Here is a 19125-nt window from a genome sequence, read left to right as displayed (position 1 = left end):
TAGTTGGAATATTTCAAGGAACTGTTCTAGGTTCGAAACCTTGTTTGAGAGTGAATACTCAGTTTTGCATTAGCTGGTATGTTTTATTAATAATTCATGTATGTAGGAGGAGAAGGCATTAAAGCCTGAGTTTTCAAATATTGTTCAGGAGTTTATGACCTTGAAGCTATCAGATTTCTTTTTTTTTTTAATGAAGGGCCATGAAAATGACCAAATAGTAAAGATTTTAAATGTGTGTGCATTAAAAAATGAAGCAGAATGTTTGTCAGCCGTAATGAGAGAGGCTTTTCTTTGCATGAATACTGGTGACTACAGAGAAAAAAAAATGCATGACTGCATGTTGCCCTAGTACCATGAAGAAAGAAAGAATGACATTCGCCAGGACACTGTGTAGTGGCTTTGAATGTCAGAAGATCAAATGTGTGTGGGGGGTGGGGGACAGGTCTGGAGAGTAAACATATTCCTTTCTTTCTAATTGTCATTGTTCAGAACAGCTTTTTTACCCATCAGGCAGTTTTCAGGAGCCGTGAGGTCCTGCCAGATGGACCCACACACTTGGGTTCCCCATGCTTCCCTTCTCCATCTGGAGTCTGGTAGGCTTTGCCAGCAATGCAGCATCAGAAGCTAGCTTCTACCTGCCTCTCCAGGCTGTGCTCCCTCCATGGAGCATCTATTTATACACCACCTCATGCTGCTGCATCCCGCTGGCTTGTTGTTGCTTCTCATTTGCAGAGATGTTGACTGCAGTGGTATTTAGTCCTCCTTAAAACACCTTTCAGACTGACCCTCCTTTTTTTCCTAATTTAGACACAAAGAGAAAATACAGTTTCTTTTTTTTTAATTCAAATGTTTATGGTTTTCTTTTGAGAATTTTATACACAACTATTGGGGTTTTCTTTGTTTGTTTGGTTGGTTGGTTTAGACAAAGACAATGCCATTTGGATACTTTAATAGTAGAACACAATTTCTCTTGATTTTATCTTTTTGCAACTTTTGTGGAGGAAAAACGTTACTGAAGAGACGTGATTTTTATAACTGAAATCAATTATAATGTTAAATATAAGGGTCTGTAGAGAATAAGGAATCCTGGAGAAAAACACTTGAAATAGAGATGATATTTTCTCAATTTTTTACTTTTCTTGAAGATAATTTTGCTATTAACCCTTAGTATTCAGCTAATTTATCTATCTCAAATATTACTCCAGTGCCTGGGATTCCTAACTTAAACATTTGTTTTGACTTTCAAATATAATTTTTCTTATCTTTTATTTGAAATCTTTATTCAATTTCACAAGCAATGACTGGTTTCTTTACAATATTCACTCATTTTGTATTTGAATAAGAAATGTTTAAAGAGCCACAAGAAATATGCAGTAAAAATGGGGAGTGGCAATGGATATGGAAAGACGAGAATTATAAGAATATTTATATAAGATTCAATGTAACTATTTGTCTGAAATAGTCAGAATATTTGTACAATTGAGAAGAGCAGAAGAATAATACATTTATATTGAACAAGTTGACTCCCTCTAAAGATATTTTGATACTTCAGGAAATAGGGACTGTGAACTTAATAATAAAATTGAAGGGAAAACCTAGCTAAGCAAAGTGTAACAACAAAAGAAGGGGATTGATGAACCTAAGTATCAAGGAGGTAAGAGTCATGGTTCTAAGCAAGGTGTGGCATCACAAAACTTATATCTCGTGATTTAGGAGGCAGAAAGAGAATCTCAGTGCTTGGGAGCTGGAAGCAGAAACATGAATCCATGGTCATCACAGATGAAAAAAAAAATGTTGAGCTCAGATTATTTAGTGAGATTATAAAGACATATTCCAGATGAAGAGTGTGCCATATACACAGTGTTTTCTCTATGAGCTTGTGTTTTCACTCCCTTATGTTGTCATGTTTTATATTTTCTTTCTCTGACCGGGGTGGTTGGGGAAATTATACTTCCCTCATAGCCCAAGGACAATTGAGTATCTATTCTGCAGTTGTTAAAATATTTGTACTGATGTTGGAAGAACAATAAATGAACAACAACAATCCAGAAACACAGAGATCACTGAAAATCTGAAAGGGTCTCGGATCCATTTATTCATGGACCATGAGGAGTATGGTGTAAGTCCAGTAGATAAGGCTGTGTGTGAATCCCAGGTAGGAGAGTGTCTCCATGGTAATGCCTCACTGGTTCGCAGATTCGTGGTAACTCTGCTTACGTTCAGAATGAACCTAATGAGATGTAACAGTGTAGCTGGGGAGACATGGTCATACCTGTCTCTCAGCACATTGTTAAAAACATCAGCAGATATAAGAGCACATTCTGCTTAAAACAGATCTTTGCTAAAGTTGTATTAACTCCTCCTGGTTCTCTTGAGGGCATCTTATTCTATGCCAAGAAGTCAATCTGAATATGGCAGAGTATGTTGTAGCTACTTTCTTGTTGCTATGATGGGGTAGTCTGAAAAAAAAAAAAAAAGATTTCTTGGACAGTTTATTTTAGCTTCCAGTTCCAGAGGAAAACAGTCCATCATGGTGGGAAAGTCATGGCAGCACGCAAGAGGAGGAAACTGACTTGTCCCAATGCATTCACCACTGAAGAAGACACGAACAAGATTCAGGGCTTGGTTAATCCCCATCTTCCACCCCCTGCCGCCCTCATAACTTACTTCCTCTACTTAAGGGACACATACTGAAGGTCCCACAGGCTTCCTCATCAGCCACACCAGCCGAGGAACTGGTTGGCTGATCCAGCCGAGGAAATGGTCAAGGCTCTGAGCCTGTAGGGAACATTATAATTTTCCACTTAGTGGCAAGGTATGTCTTGCTATGATATTAAAATAAATTAACATTTTAAGAGAAAGATATTAGAAAAGTAATCATAGCTAAATATTTGGGCTCCGGAATTAGACTGGGTTTAATTATGTTCTGTGATTTAGTGGCTCACATTTTTCTGAGGCTAATTTGCTTCATCATTTTATTTTTTAAATTTCAAAATTTTGGGAAAGTAACTGGTCTCCCCAGCTGTTTGTATAAGAATAGTTGCATCCTATTAAGTTTGTTGTTTATTGAATAGAGCAAGTTTTGTTTAACCAGCAAGTTGTGAGATTAATCATGAATAGGCTGTTAAGAAAACAATGTGGTGATATACATGAACTAGGGTGTTGAAACTCTAGAACATGTATGTGTATGCTTGAGAGAGTATAGGTGTGTGTGAGTATGTGTATGCGTGTGTGTTCATGGTCAGGCACAATCAAGACAAGAGCACTGGCTTGAATATTATCCCACAGGTCTCAGCTCTGGTCCCATCTTGAAGCTCATGAGTTGTGACTCTTGTGAGTCATTTTATGTTCTCATTCTCCTCATGTGTTGTAATTTTTACCTCCAGGGGTTGTGGTGTATATTTTAATGAGACTCTAAAGGCATAATCAAAAATAAATAAATGTGTCTATTCCAATTATCATTGCATAATCTGAGCATTTAATTTCCTTCATCATGTTGATGTAGAAATCTCGTTATGCTCAAGTTATTCAGATTTCTGAAGTTATATTTTGTCTTTAGCTTTGTTTTGCAAATTAGAATAATTGAAGTCTATAACTGAATAATTGGTAAAGATGTATTTCTTTGTAGAAATATTTGTATGACTTTTGATGAGATGTTTACTTTAACAAGAACTCCACCTATCAAGACTGTTCTCAGAAGATTTTATGAATACAATGAGCCTGAAGTTAGATTTGTGGCTATTTCAACACCCTAGAAGAGAGGTTCAAATCCTATAGTAAGTGCAAATTCAAGAACTTCACAGGTCTTTGTCATCAAGCCCTGTGTTAAGCAGGTCGTTTTATGCCTTTCAAATTCTGCCAGTTCTTTGTATAACATACTTAATAAACTCACTTATTAGCTTTATTGACCCATATTTGTTGCATCTGAGAACTGCAAAAGCAGTGGGCAGGGACTGTGGAGGCAATTATTAGAAAAAATTACCCAGAGCAGAAAGGCAGTGCTGTTAACGTCAACACGGATGTGTGGGACTGTAGTTACCAATGACTTCCTGCCGTGAGTCACCTAAAGAATGCTGTGTACTTTCCGACTTCAGGCACATGTGCACTGCACTCTCTTCTCCTGTATCCACATCGAAGAATTTGATGTGCAAGACCCCCTCACTCAAGCTTTCAATATGCGCCCGAGTCACAATGAAAATTGTGGGTTTGGACTTCTTAGGTCCAAAAGTGAAAGGAATCTACAGCAAAGCTCAGGTCATAGGGCAATGAGAAGGCTGAGAAGAGTAAGGCACAGGAAAAACTCAGACTTTTAGGAGTGTGTGTGAGTACATATGTGTGTGCATGCGTGCATGCATGTATGTGTATATGTGTGTGCGAAAGTGCAGGGAGTATTTCTCTGCTGTTATTTCTGTAGGAATAACCCAACTTATTAATAAAAATAAATGCACGTTTGTCTCTAGCTTCCCAGAGTACATCCCAGTAAATTGGTATTGGGTTATGGGGTCAACAATTTTTCTCTAATAACCATGTTGTCCAAGGTTCACACTTTGAGAATTAGATTAGTGAAGACAGAAGGGTGTGTTTGATTTGTTTTGTTTTGTTTTGTTTTGTTTTTTTTCTTCTTCTCAGCAATACCAAGCATGTTCCTGAAAGATATCTCTGGTAGGGAGTGATTCTAGAGGCCAGTGTGATAGGTACTGCTTAGTTCAGCCAGAAGGAGCTGAGAGTCCTTACATCATGGTGAAAGGAGTGTTAGAACAGATGAAACACAGGAGGGGTGGGGCAAGGGAGCCCTGGCAAAATTTAATGATTCACACTAAATCGGCATAGAGAAGGGTAAACCAATGGAAAGGACATTTAGGTATCTTTGAAAAGTAAATACATTTTAAACGCAACAAACAGATTTTACATTGCAAAGTCCGTTAGGTGATTATAATGAGGGTGGTTCTCTCATGAACATGATCTGAAAGTTATTCCATAACTGAAAACTTCCTGTGTTGAATTTCACCTCTTTCTATCTGAGACAAGTTTCCTTATATCTCTGGATTTTAGCTATCTTATCTGTAAAGGGGTGGAGCAGTTTCACAGAGAGCTCAGAACACACTTTCTTAGGGCAAAGCTCTGTTAATTTTGGGATTCTGTTCTGGGACAAGAATTTTTATTTCTGCAGGAGCACATCTAAATGAGAAGCATAGATCTAAATTTATGAGTCTGTTTTGAACATTTTTCCCACAAAGAAAAGTTACATGAGTAACCACCCCAGTGTGTATGCAAAGAACTGAAATTCTTGTAAACAAACTGCTTCTAGGTCAGTCAGTTCCAAATTTTACCTCTGAGCTCAGTACTAATTTCTAATTCACACCACCCATTGTGAGAATAATAACCGTCACAAACAAGTGACTAAGGCAAAAGCTATCAGTTTCATGTTCAATCTTTATTCTCTTGGGAATGAAGACCATTTTCTTTGTCAATTTTTCATTTAAGGGCTCCATTTAAGGGTTATAATGAACATGGAAGGAGTGGGTCTCTCCCAAAGGGGGGAAAAGTCAAGTCAAATGAGCCACGTTTGTGGTCTAAGAGGGAAGATGAGCTCTGTTGGAATGGGAGATATATGGCTTATTAGTGTTTTTTATTAAGAAGCAGGATTCAATCATCAGTAATCCTACCAAACTGCCACTTCAGCTCCAGAGCTCAAATTGTTGTGATATCTCATATTTGACTTGAAATGACAATCTCTCCCTATGTGTGATCTTGGCTCATCATGACGTCAGCAGAGAGCAGTGCAATACCTTGGGCGAAAGAAATACCTGTCATGTTTTTGGAAAGCTGTTTTCACTGCTGCCTGGGTGGTGAAAGAAAGAATATAAATGCCTATGGTTAAGCCTTGGGAGCCTGGAAGTGTTTTGAGTTTGGCAAATAAAATTTCATGTTGAGGTATTTTGTGTGTAGCAAAACTTCAAACATACTTAGAAAACTGCCTTCTCCTTTAGGGAATATACCTCTGGGTATTTTAAGTCATATTATTTTTGTTTCTTATTCCTTTCCAATATTTTAGGAGAGATTTCTGATAATTATGGACCTTTTCCTTTGAGCCTAGAAAATTTGCCTTGCCAGTATCAAATTGTTTTTCAGTACAGAAAACTGGGTTCAGTTTAAATTATTATTTTTTTTAATTTGTACACTGATAGTTGGCCAGATGTCTTGAGCCACTCCTCATAAGCCTGTGTTTAATTATGCTGAACTACTTAATCAGTGTGTTATCATTGGTTATGCAATTTTACCTTTAAATGTATCAATGGTCTTTTACATGAAAAGTTCATAACATGGGCTGGTGAGTATCAATGTAGGTTATACATTTTATTTAGTGTTGATGTAAGTATTTGTGTACAAATATGTTCTTTTAAAATTTTTTTTATTAATTGCAATTTCTTCACTTTGTATCCCAGCTGTAGCCCCCACCCTTATCCACTCACAATCCCACCCTCCCTCTCTCTTCTCCTCCCATGCCCCACCCCAAGTCCACTGATAAAGGAGGTCCTCCTCCCTGTCCATCTGACCTAGCCTATCAGGTCTCATCAGGACTGGCTGCTTTGTCTTCCTCTGTGGTCTGATAAGACTGTTCCCCGTGGTGGGGAGGGAATCAAAGAGCCAGCCACTAAGTTCATGTCAGAGACATGAACCCTTACTAGTAAACATACTTGGATACTGAGCTGCCATGGGCTACATCTGTGCAGGGGTTCTAGGTTATCTCCATGCATGGTCCTTGGTAGGAGTATCAGTCTCAGAAAAGACCCTTGGGGCCACATTTTTTTGGTTCTGTTGCTCTCCTTGTGGAGCTCCTGTCCCCTCCAGTTCTTATTATCTCCCTCTTCTTTCATAAGATTCCCTGCACTCTGCCGAAAGTTTGGCCAGCCCCTGCTTCGATACACTGCTGGGTAGAGTCTTTCAGAGGACCTCTGAGGTAGGCTCCTGTCCTGTTCTCTGTTTCTCCCTCAACTGAGGAATGGATACAGAATTGTGGTACATTTACACAATGGAATACTACTCAGCAATTAAAAACAAGGCAGTCATGAAATTTGCAGGCAAATGGTGGGAAATAGAAAAGATCATCGTGAGTGAGGTATCCCAGAAGCAGAAAGACACACAGGGTATATACTCACTTACAAGTGGATACTATACATATAATATAAGATAAACATACTAAAATCTGTACACCTAAAGAAGCTAAGCAAGAAGGAGGACCCTGGGTAAGATAACCAATCCTCATTTAAAAGGCAAATGGGGTGTACACATATTTTCAAATATTACATATATACTGTGTATTTCTAAATGGGCCTGAAGGTCACTAACTCCAGGTCTAAACCAAACTAGAAAGAAAATGTTAAGAAAAATAACCTGACTTTCTGTAAATGAATGGAAGTTGTTTCAGTAGTGAGAGCTTCTGTGTGTGTGTGTGTGTGTGCATACTTGTTAACATGATTTTAGGTATGACATAACAGTGTGATTCATGATAGCAGGAAAGGTCATAATTTGATGTATGTGTGACTGTTATTATTTCTGGGATGACCTAACAAATTACTTAAGGTCTGGTTTTCACTTTCTTTCATGACATTCTAGATGTCTTGAACACAAACAGTAGAGCACAAATTCAGTATTAGTGTTCACTGCTCTTCGGTGGCCCTTTCATATTGAAATGTTGAAAACACTAAGTCTTCCTCTGAGGAACCTTGCTGTGTACTGTGCTATCACAGGGGCACACTCTTACCACAGTACATTGACCAGTTGTTTTTCCTCAATACACCTTCATTCTCGTATTGTTATATGTACAATTTTACAGGAATCTAAGCCCCATTCAGATACTGGAGGATTCTGAACCTCTCCCTTTGGGAGATAGGCTACAAGGATAGAAAGCTACTTTTGAAATTAAGAAAAAAAAAAATCAGCATTGCCCTTGCCTATTGCTGTTCTGTGCATTTTATTGTTTATGGAGACTTCGGAAGCAGCAACCCCTCAAGGTGTTAGACGCTGCTGTTATTTCAAGGAGGTTTTTGTTCCTTGATGCGCTACTGTATTGAAGAAGTAAAATGAGTGTGCACATTGGAAGTGGTTTTTAAAATGATTCATGAGAATCTTCTGCAGTGTTTAACTGAAATATGACCATATACAGTATACCTCAGCAGAAAATTCCTTGAGATATTTAAAGTATATTTAAGTGGCTGTAAAGAATATCTCTTCATTCTCAGTGCTTATTCTTTCATGGCAAATAAATGATGACAGAGGACGCTGACTTTTTTTGCATAGACACCATAAGAGTGATAATATTTAAATAAATATTTTAATAGTGTAGATGGCTGGATGTTAAGAATATTTGTCTTGACCACTTTGCTATTCAAAGTTCCTTTTCTTGAACATTCTTTTCACATCAGTAGGTTCCTGATTTATAGGAAGACACATTCATTTCTTCATTCTATGTACTAGCATCCCATTATTTCCCAAGGTGGAGCAGACCTTATCACAGCTGGTAAGCTTGGCTTAGGAAGCTTGCTCTTTCTTGGTCATTCTGTTAACTCTCAGGATTGTGTCCTAGACCTCAGTCTTAATTTCCCTTCATAGCCAATTTGAAATCTCCATTCTTAAAAGAGCATTACCTTTATGTGTACTTATGTCAGTATCTGCTGTTGTAGTCTGAAGGAAGACTGTACAATGATGGCTAACATGGAAGATATCGATCAGGGAAATAATTTATAAAAGGGAAGAAAAAGGAAGCACAGTTAGACTGAAGAAGATACTGAGCAAATAAGGGCTCAGAGAAGGTCTCAAAGAGCTCATGCTAGAGTAACCATTTGAAAATGTTCCAACCTGGGTGGAGGTAGGTCAGGGATACTCTGACCACTGTTTGTATGCTGAATACCTGTAGGAAGTGCTTTAGATATGGATGAGGCAGCGTTTCAGCCAAGAAGTCTGACAATTAAAGCCTTTCAGTTAACAACCTTTCCAGTATCTAGGGATAAATACTTAAGTCTTGAGTTTGTATCTGGCAATCCATCAAAGGATCCTCTGAAAAATCCCAGGAAAAAGAATCTAGCAGTAATAATTCTCTCTCCTCCCTTTCTGTATTTGTAGAGGCTTTGGAAGCAGAGAAAATATAGACTATTATACAGAGAAGATGTCTGCCCTTAGGTTGAATATCATGCCCAGACAAATTTACAACACCCTCTGCCTATTGCTTAAGAAAAATTCACATAGATATACAAATTATCTGAGTAACTAGAAACAGAACTGTGGCTGCCAGTTCATAATGTGAGGTTGGTATCACTTTGATTCCAAATTTATAAAAAGAAGTTAGTTATAAGACACTTTTTAAGGTGTTGATTCCTTTTATAAATCCAAATGGTACAGTAAAAAGTTTCTGCCATAACTTTTAAGTAAAGTTATGGAGATAAAATATAATAAGAATTTTCATTAAGAATTATACAATTGATATTTCTTCTATCAGTGCTGTGTTCTACGTTAAGATTTTTAGGAATTTTATCAAAGCAACAAAAAAGGAACATATACAAACTCATACTTGCAGTACCAGAACTTGAATGTATGAATACAACACAACACAGAAAACACAACACAGCATATGAAACAACATGACACAACATATTACAACACACATGACCTAACATGACATAACACATCACAATCCAACTTACTGAAGAGAAAATTTGTTTCTTTTGTTGAATGGCAGTAAGAACCAATTCAACATGTCTCATAAACACAAGAACAAAATAAAAACTCTTTTTTTAAACATACAGGTAACTACTTATGAGTTAATTTACAGGGTTAATACAATTCTAACCAAGATCTTGAGATATTTGTTTTTGACTGTTTCCTCAATTTTATATGGAAAATACATTGCCTAAAACAATTGAGAAAATTCTGAAAGCACAGCAGGAGAATAGGAGACAAGTTCCATTAAAGCGTCTTAATGAATTGATTATTATCTTACAATAGGGTATTAAAGGCTAATGTAGCAATGAAACAGGATAAAAGGCTTCGATATTTCACAGGTGCCACAGAGTTCATCTGAAGTGTGCCAAAAAGATCATATAACAGGCTTTGTTTGCAGTTAAGATACAGTTGGGATGGACTGGATTCTTGAGGAGTGAGGACTAATGGGGAGAGTCTGGTCAATGGGTGCTTGCCTGTGGAAGGCATATCTGGCAGGATCCTGGCCTGCTTCTTTTACTGTCTTTGTTTCAGAGTTGTCAAGAAGCAAGTGGTGACCTTTACGTCAGGGTTCTTCCTGGATGTACTGTATCACCATTGGCCACAACTGGCTCAGTGATCATGAACTGAAAACTGTAAATGTCGTCCTCTTTCTGTTCAGTTGTTTATCTTGGGTATTATGGAACAGTCATAAGAAGCTGAGTAGTACCATATATGTATGTATGGGTGAAAGGGCTGGTTTCACAAATATCTGGGGAGATTATACACAGTTTTTGTATGAGGCAGTGAGTCACTCATGCAGCATTAATTCTTGTCACAAAATTTTAAAAATGACTCATTGTAATCTAAAAATATTTATGAAAACTGATATGAAAACTTTAGGAAAGGGACTGGAGAGATGGCTCAGCAGTTGAGAGCACTTTATCAGACTACATGAGTACACATCACCTCACCCACTTTAGGAGGCTATAAATCTAGTTCTAAGGAATCTCATACTACCTCTGACCTCCATGGGCATATAGACAACACTCATACAAATAAAATATAATCTTCTTTCTCTTCCTTCCTTTCTTCATTCCTTCTTTCCTTTTTTCCTTCCTTCCTTCCTTTTTTTTCCATCACTTTACATCCTGATCCCAGCCCCACTCCCTCATCTCCCTTTCTCCCATTCTCTCCTTTCCTTCCTTTCTGAAACAGGGAAGCCCCCAAAAGGTACCAACTGACCCTGGTATCTCAAGTCAGTGGTGGACTAAATGAACCCTCTCCCTCTGGGAACTGACAGGGCAGCCCAGTCACCAGTGCTAGGTAGCAGGTTCAAAAACAGCCTCTACTCCTCTTGTTATGGGGTGGGAGGAAGGATAGAAGAAGCAGGAGAGGTCAAGCATACAAGAAGATGCACAGAGTAATAAAATATAATCTTAAAAATACCTTTAGAAGGGCTGGATATGGTGGTACATACCTGTAATTCCAGCGCTGGCAGAGGAAGAGGCAGGCGGATCTCTGTGAGTTTGAGAGCAGCTTGCCCTACAAAGTGAGTCGAGGACAGCCAAGGTTACACAGAGAAACTCTGTCTGGAAAAATAAAACAAAGCAATACCTTTAGGAAGTATGGGAAACTATTACATTATCTCAAGAAAAGATTTGTTGCTTAAACATTATTCAAAATTATACAATATTAACAGGCTGCCACTCTAGTCAAGAAGCTATCTGAAATTGATACCTGCTGGCAAAGTGAAAATTAGGTATTTAATGGAGTTTCACTGGGTATATCAACAGCCCATACCCAAGAAGAGTTGTCTAACATAAAAATTCAATGTTTTTTTTCTGGACTTTGGTTTCATTTTTCTTTGTTTTGGTACTTCTATTTTATTTTATTGACCTTTTGCTTGTTTTGATTTTGGTGTGTACGTGCGTGTGTGTGTGTGTGTGTGTGTGTGTGTGTGTGTATGTGTGTGTTTGTGGTGTTTCTCTCTGTGTGTTTGTATGTATGTTTCTCGGTTTTGTTCTTTTTTTCTTCATGTTTTTTGTTTGTTTTAGAAAGAAAAAGAAAGAAAGAAAAAAAGAACCAAAGTTAAGTGGGTAAGGAGGTGAGGAGAATTTGGGAAGAACTGGGAGAAGAAAAAGCAAACATTATATATTACATGAAAAAAGTTTTTTTTTTTAAGAAAAGTAATAAATATTAAAAAGAATATAACCTAAGGAAAATCATAAAGTTCATTATATGAAATCAAATGACAAGTACTGAAATTGAGCGTACAAATAAATTCCATTCATTCTAGACTGAAATCTACTCCCCATTGGGGGGAGTTACAAAAGGGTGTGTGTGGGGTTGGCCTCCAGAGCACAGAGGAAATGTGTGTGGGTGTGTGTGGGTGCCTCCGGAGCACAGAGGAAAAGGGTGTGTGTGGGTGTGTGTGGGTGCCTCCAGAGCACAGAGGAAATGTGTGTGGGTGTGTGTGGGTGCCTCCAGAGCACAGAGGAAAAGGGGGTGTGTGGGGTTGGCCTCCAGAGCACAGAGGAAATGTGTGTGGGTGTGTGTGGGTGCCTCCGGAGCACAGAGGAAAAGGGTGTGTGTGGGTGCCTCCAGAGCACAGAGGAAAAGAGTGTGTGTGGGTGTGTGTGGGTGCCTCCAGAGCACAGAGGAAATGTGTGTGGGTGTGTGTGGGTGACTCCAGAGCACAGAGGAAATGTGTGTGGGTGTGTGGGGGTGCCTCCAGAGCACAGAGGAAAAGGGGGTGTGTGGGGTTGGCCTCCAGAGCACAGAGGAAAAGTCCGCACTGAGCACATGCAAACACCTCAGTGAAAGGAGCCTAGTGTTCAGAGAAGAGGGTGAATTTGGGAGGCGATACAACACTATGCCATGCTGGTCACCAGGCAGCATGCCGATTGAAATTCATTTCTCTTTGCAAAAGAAATGAACTGAATTTCCAGCATCCTCCAAAAGTGCCCAATTATATTCTCGTATTATAATAACAATAGATTTACCCATATTTGATAAAGTGTTCCAATCTAGGATTATTATCTTTATTGATATGCAAATTTTGACCTAATGGATTGTATTCAATTTTTTTTTCTCTTTCCTATACTGTACAATAGTATTCTTCCGTGTCTTCATTGCTTTATGGGATTATGCTATACAGGTAATCTTCTGCTTCAGGCTTGTAATCACTTTTTACTTTTAAACAGTCCAATTTCTCTATTGGAAAATAGTTCCATTTTTCATTAGACTGGGAAACCTATTTTATTTGTGTGTGTGTATGCCTGTGCCTGAGCATGTACCTGTGTGTGTGTTGTGTATGTCATATAAATGTAGATGCCTAGGAGGCCAGATGAATGCATTGGATGGTATGGAACTAGAAGTTATTAGCTGTCTGACTATGTTTCTAGAACTGAATGTTGGTCCTCTGGTAAATAATCAAGCACTCCTAACTACTGATCCATGTTTACACCCATGTGTACTTTTAACATGTGAGATTTGTCATAAATTTAAAGATAATTACAATTCATATTTGAAATTTTAAGTTTTACTTGACTTAATACATAACCATGTAAATGTAATACATACCATGTAAACTTCTGCGATAGAAAAAGATAAAATAATGGTTAAAAGTCACATAAATAATAGCTTAAATACTAAAAGAGAAACAGTTAAGTTATAGCACAAACTGACATTTATTCAGTATTGAGAAGATAATCCAGTTATAGAACACATAGTTTAGTGGTATTTGAATGGAACTTTAAACCATAGAGAGGAAGCAATACTATAGTTTTTTTCTATATCCATACATGAATGATAGACTAAAGGACACATACAGTGGAATGATAAATACTATACAGGTGACACTGCTTACTTTGGACAGTAATAGATTAAAATTTTGAAAAATTTTATTAATGCTCTAATAATTCAAATTCCAGGAAAAAAATTGCAAAAATATAAAACCTTCACACATTTGCAAAGTTAGATAACTGGTGCATTCTTCTGTATATTTAAAATACAGCATGTTTTCTAAGCAGAAGGAGATGGCTGGCCTGGTTGATTGTGCATATTAATATAAAAAAGAAAATGATGTGTCAGTCATAGAAGATTAGATACAAAGGCTAGGAAAGGATAGTCTCAGAGCCACTGTAAAAAGTGCTTTTCTAAACTCTCCTTGTGGGGGAGGATGGTGGTTTTCTCAAATATTGAATAGATTAATCCATTAAACGCTACTTTAGGAAGGCTTGTTTGCTATGAATCTATACTTAGTATACTTAGTATACTATTCTTAGTATAATTTTCTTTAACACACATATATGTGTGTGTATATATTACAGCATGTATATATATATAATATTGAATATATATTGTTGTAGAAAATAAGAAATGAGTGTTGGGCTATAATGTTTGTTATTAGCCCTAAGATTATCACATCATTATTATCTAACCTGTATAACAAATAATAAGACACAAACACCTGTTAGATGTTATAATTGCCTTATTTACCTGAGGCCGGGCAGATATTTCACCTATGCTGACGCAGTATCCTCACCATTCATCTCCCAGCCCCCATCCAATGCCATCTACCTTAATCCTCCTCATCTGGTCTACCTTCCACCCATAACCCCATGGTACTTGCTTGTATTTTTCATCTGGGTCTTTTCACACCGTTATTGGAGTCCCTCCTCTCGGCCTACGAGATTTTTCTCCATGCTAACCCATCTTGGCGTCTTCCGTCTTTTTTTTCTTTCTCCTTCCTCCTTACTTCTTTGTGTGTGTCCTGTGATTCTCTTGAACAGGAAGCCCAGGAACCTTAGCCACGCCTACCCCATTCTGCCCTGCCCAGGTAGAAGCCGTTAAACCAACCAATCAACTATGTCCTAATGTTCATTCCCTTTTACAACTATTCCTCTTATTATGAATTAGAATTTTTATTTTCATGATTTCAGTGTCTTATGAGCTTTCCCAGGAAGTCTGTATTTTCATGTGTAGTGAACTCGGGACACAGACCTCGCAGACAAGATAATGCTTCTAATTCTGCCCTCACTTAAACTTGGAATCAAAAATAGTTCAGAGGCTTTCTTTTCTTTCTTTTTTTTCCTTTCTGGAAACATCCCCTTCTTCTATTCTTCCTGAGTTCTGGCCTGTTGGTAAGGGAAAGGCTGACAGGGTGACATCCTCAGAGAAAAATAACCCACCCAAGTGCATCAGCATTCATCCAATATACTCAGGATTAGGGCTAATTAGCAAGTGCAGAACTGGTAAAACCACCTACCCAGGGAACACTTGTAGGGTGGTATGAGTAATTCTGTCCTCGTAGTCTATTTTTAATGTTCCTTGCAATAATTTACGTAGGCTTCAGGAAACTTGGCTGAGGGAGATTTTTCTGAATGATGAGTAGGAGACTAAAGAGTCCATTCAAAGTTGAGTGTGAATGGCTGTTAGCAAAGCCTACCCAACCTACAAATTATTATTAGAGTGAGTTTATGTAAATGAGCCTTTTTCAATATTTAGGACTGCTTGATAAAATGCAGTTTAAAAATTCAGATAGTAATGGATATAAAGCACTGAAAGTTAGGTAATTGTATAAGCAAGCAACACCATCATTATCTAAAGTTTCCTTCCTATCCAGCTGTATATTTAAAAGGAGATTATCTAGAGTCTGGGAGATGACTCAGAAGATAAAAGTGTTTGCTGCGCAGAAGTGAGAGCCCAAGTTCAAATCCTCCTAATTCAGTGGTTCTCAACCTTTGTGAGGCTATAATACTTTAATATATTTCCTCATTTTATGGTGACCCTCTATTCATAATTTTTTTTTGTTGCTACTTCTTAACTGTAATTTTGCTATTGTTATGAATCACAATGTAAATATCTGCTGTGCAGAATGGCTGATATCTGACTCCTGTGAAAGGCTCTGTTGACCATAAGGGGGTTGTGCGTGGCCCACAGGTTAAGCTCCCCTGCCCTAACCTATTTAAAAAGCAAGATAAGGTCGCTTTCATGCCTGTAAGCTCAGATCTATAAGGGACTGATACTGGAGGATCTTTGTGGCTTACTGTCTCCAGCTTAACTTCAGGCTTAGTGACAGGTTCTGTATGAAGGAAATCATGTGTAGGGTAGGACACCCAACATTATCTGGGTTCAGAACATGCACACGGGCCCACATACTCCCCACACATATGTGCATACAGTGTACACACATACAGAGTGAGAGAAGACAAAATGAGTCTTTTTTTTTTTTGCCAACTGACAAGATAGCTCCTTAGATTATGTGGTACTCCTCCTCAAGAAAAATGTTGAAATGTTTTGGATATGGTATTTTCCTAGGAAAATGAGGTGAATAAACAAATCTGAAGGCTTTTTTTCCCCAAAAGAATGTGGGAGGACTACTTTAACATGTTATGCTATGATTCATCTAAGATGAAAATTACAGTTCTGTTTTTAGTGTACAGATTTAAAGAGCTGATAAGCTGTGAGTCAAAGGGTGTAGTTAACATTGATCAGTAAATGATATTGCAGTGAGAGTCCAGTAGTCAATTTATGCACTTGTCAAGTAAAAGTTACTATCACAGATCAAAATGCTTACATTTTAGAACAATGTACTAAGGATTATTATTTTTGTTTTTTAAAAATGTTTTATTTTCTTAGGAGGCATCCATATTTTTGATGTCAACATCTGCCCTTCCCATTTTTATCCCAGACACGGATTGAACCAGTACTGGCAGAATTATTAAACAGGTGTGAAAGATCACACTCAGAACATAGGTAGAGTCATAGGTGCTTTCATCCTTATTAGATCTAAAGATCTAAAGTTCGATTCGGTCCATTATTCTTTGTCAAAGGCTTTGTTTATAGGTAACTTCCATTTGTCCAGAAAGGAAAATTATCTCCACATGTCATTGTGCGCAACATCCCTGCTTCTGCAGCCATGCAAAGGTAGTAGCTGTCTGCCTTCATTGGGGTTTTATTGCTATGAAGAGACATCATAACCAAGGCAAACCTTATCAAAGAAAACATTCAATTTGGGGCTGGCTCTCAGTTTCAGAGGTTTAGTCCATTACCAACATAATGGGAAGCAGGGCAGGTTCCAAGCAGACATGGAGGTGGTGGAGATGAGAGTGGTACATCTTGATCTGAGGGGAGCCAGGAGGAGACTGGATTCCGTACTAGGTGGAGCTTGAGCATAGAAGACCACAAAGCCCATTCTCACAGTGACACACTTCCTCCAACAAGGCCACACCTCCTCCAACAAGGCCACACCTCCTCCAACAAAGCCACACCTCCTCCAACAAGGCCACACCTCCTCCAACAAGGCCACACCTCCTCCAACAAGGCCACACCTCCTCCAACAAGGCCACACCTCCTCCAACAAGGCCACACCTCCTCCAACAAGGCCACACCTCCTCCAACAAGGCCACACCTCCTCCAACAAGGCCACACCTCCTCCAACAAGGCCACACCTCCTCCAACAAGGCCACACCTCCTCCAACAAGGCCACACCTCCTCCAACAAGGCCACACCTCCTCCAACAAGGCCACACCTCCTAATACTGCTATTGTCTACATTCCCTATGGGCCATGCGTTGTTTTAGTTTAATTCTTTTCACATTTTAAATTAATTAATTAGCTGCTAACTTACTAACTACTTCTCTGTATATGTAGCAGGGCAAGTGTGTGCGGGTCAGAGGAAACATGCTAGACCTGGTTCTCTCTTTTTATCCTGTTCTGGGGCAACAATCACCATTACTCACTGAATCATTTCTCTGTTCCTTTAAAATATTAATTACAATTTTTTCTTTGACAATGCCAGGCATGTATGCAATAATTTTTCCCTTATGTGTAGCTCGAGCTGACCTTGAACTTGTGATTCCCCTACCTCCCCCTTTTACTACCTCAGCAAATCCAACTGGCATGAGCCACCACAACCAGGAAGCAATATGTTTTTATTTCTCTCACTTCTCAAATGCTCCTATTTCCCTACCACGAACTTGACTTCTTTTATAAAGGTTCTTTTTTTTTTTTTTCATGTTCACGTCTTTTTGTTTTGCTTGAGATCCACTGATTCACCAGAATTATCTGGGGTACCGTGGGCATGGTAATGGATCCTGCTAGGCTCACTATTGGCCACTTATCTGAAGATAATGAATCTCTCAGAATACATAGTAGCAAATAGTTCAGCAAAGAGGAGCTGATCCTTTCCCCCATCCATAACTGTCAGGTGACAGGTTATGTCTTATGCAGATCTAGTATGGGAAAATCACTAGGTTGTCTGTGAGATCCTGATTAAAATGGCAGCTTGATGTCCATAAGAAGATATTTTCAGGCCTTCTCCTTACATTCTGGCTCTTACATTCTTTCAGTCTTGTCTTGAGTGATGTTCTCTGAGCCTCAGGAGTTTGGAGTGGCATAAATTTTCTCTTGATGGCTGAGTACTTACTGTCACTTGTTTTCAGCACCCAGAGCAGCCAGGGGTATCTGCATTCACTGCCCTTCATTGAAGAAGAAGCTTCTCTGATTAAGGCTGAGAACAGCACTTGTCTAGGAGTATTAACATAAATATTTACACAGCAGTTTGGTGACATGTTTCATTTACTTAACCTATAGTATTAAGTTCCCTTCAGTGCCTGTTTTCACAGACAGCCATGGATTTTCACTGATTTACAGTAGCAGACATGAATTCTGTCCTGCAAAGCAGGCCTTTATTCCAATCAAAGATCTGCCCCAATGGCAGTTATACCACTGTTGCTTCTTGGGAACTACTGAACTGGTGGGTTTTTTAAGGTAATTCATAGGAACTTTTATTAATGTTAGCAATATTAATAAATATCAGGATACTTTAATGCGCTAAGAACATCATATCAGGTGAGATTACACTCTGAATATTAAGCACCACATATTTCAAAGTTGCAAATGCTACACTCTGTGGAACATTTAAAATAAAGTCATAAAATATTTAGTGTGACTACAGAGAAACATTTTATAGATCATTTCCATTTTTTACTTCTTTTGGTCTGAATTTAAATCTCTTCGGCTATGGTCCAAATATTTAAAATTATATTATTAGTAAGAGAGGAAATAAAAATCAGTGCATTGAATCAGGTTCCCACTGGGCATAAATTGTTTTGTGGTTGTGCAATGTGAGATATTAACCAAATAACACCCTTTAGCCTTTGACCTGTCTCCAAAGGAAAACTTCTTTTAAGAGAACAACAACCAGAGGGATTATAATATAAATATTTTTTTACAACTATCATTGTACTATAAGCTAAGTGAAGTGATAAAAAGAAGGTAAAAGACAAAAGATACTTCTCTTTGTGGGAGGAGAGTATCAGCAAATAAAACTAGTATTTAAAAAAAACAGTAATCTTGCATAAGCTGGTCTTACTTTCAGGAACATAGACTGAGATTTACTTCAAGAACCAGTATGAGTATT

General features: G+C 38.2%; 1 protein-coding gene across 1 annotated transcript in view; it reads left to right on the top strand.

Annotated features, from left to right (window-relative positions):
* Positions 1-19125, top strand: part of Tll1 (tolloid like 1) — a 207313-nt gene that overhangs the window by 55891 nt on the left and 132297 nt on the right. The gene's annotated exons all lie outside the window — the stretch shown is intronic.

Source organism: Meriones unguiculatus, chromosome 4 (genome assembly GCF_030254825.1).
Source record: "Meriones unguiculatus strain TT.TT164.6M chromosome 4, Bangor_MerUng_6.1, whole genome shotgun sequence".
Classification (NCBI taxonomy): Eukaryota; Metazoa; Chordata; class Mammalia; order Rodentia; family Muridae; genus Meriones; species Meriones unguiculatus.
The sequence above is the reverse complement of the archived record's forward strand: the minus strand, read 5'-3'. Positions and strand labels throughout refer to the sequence as shown.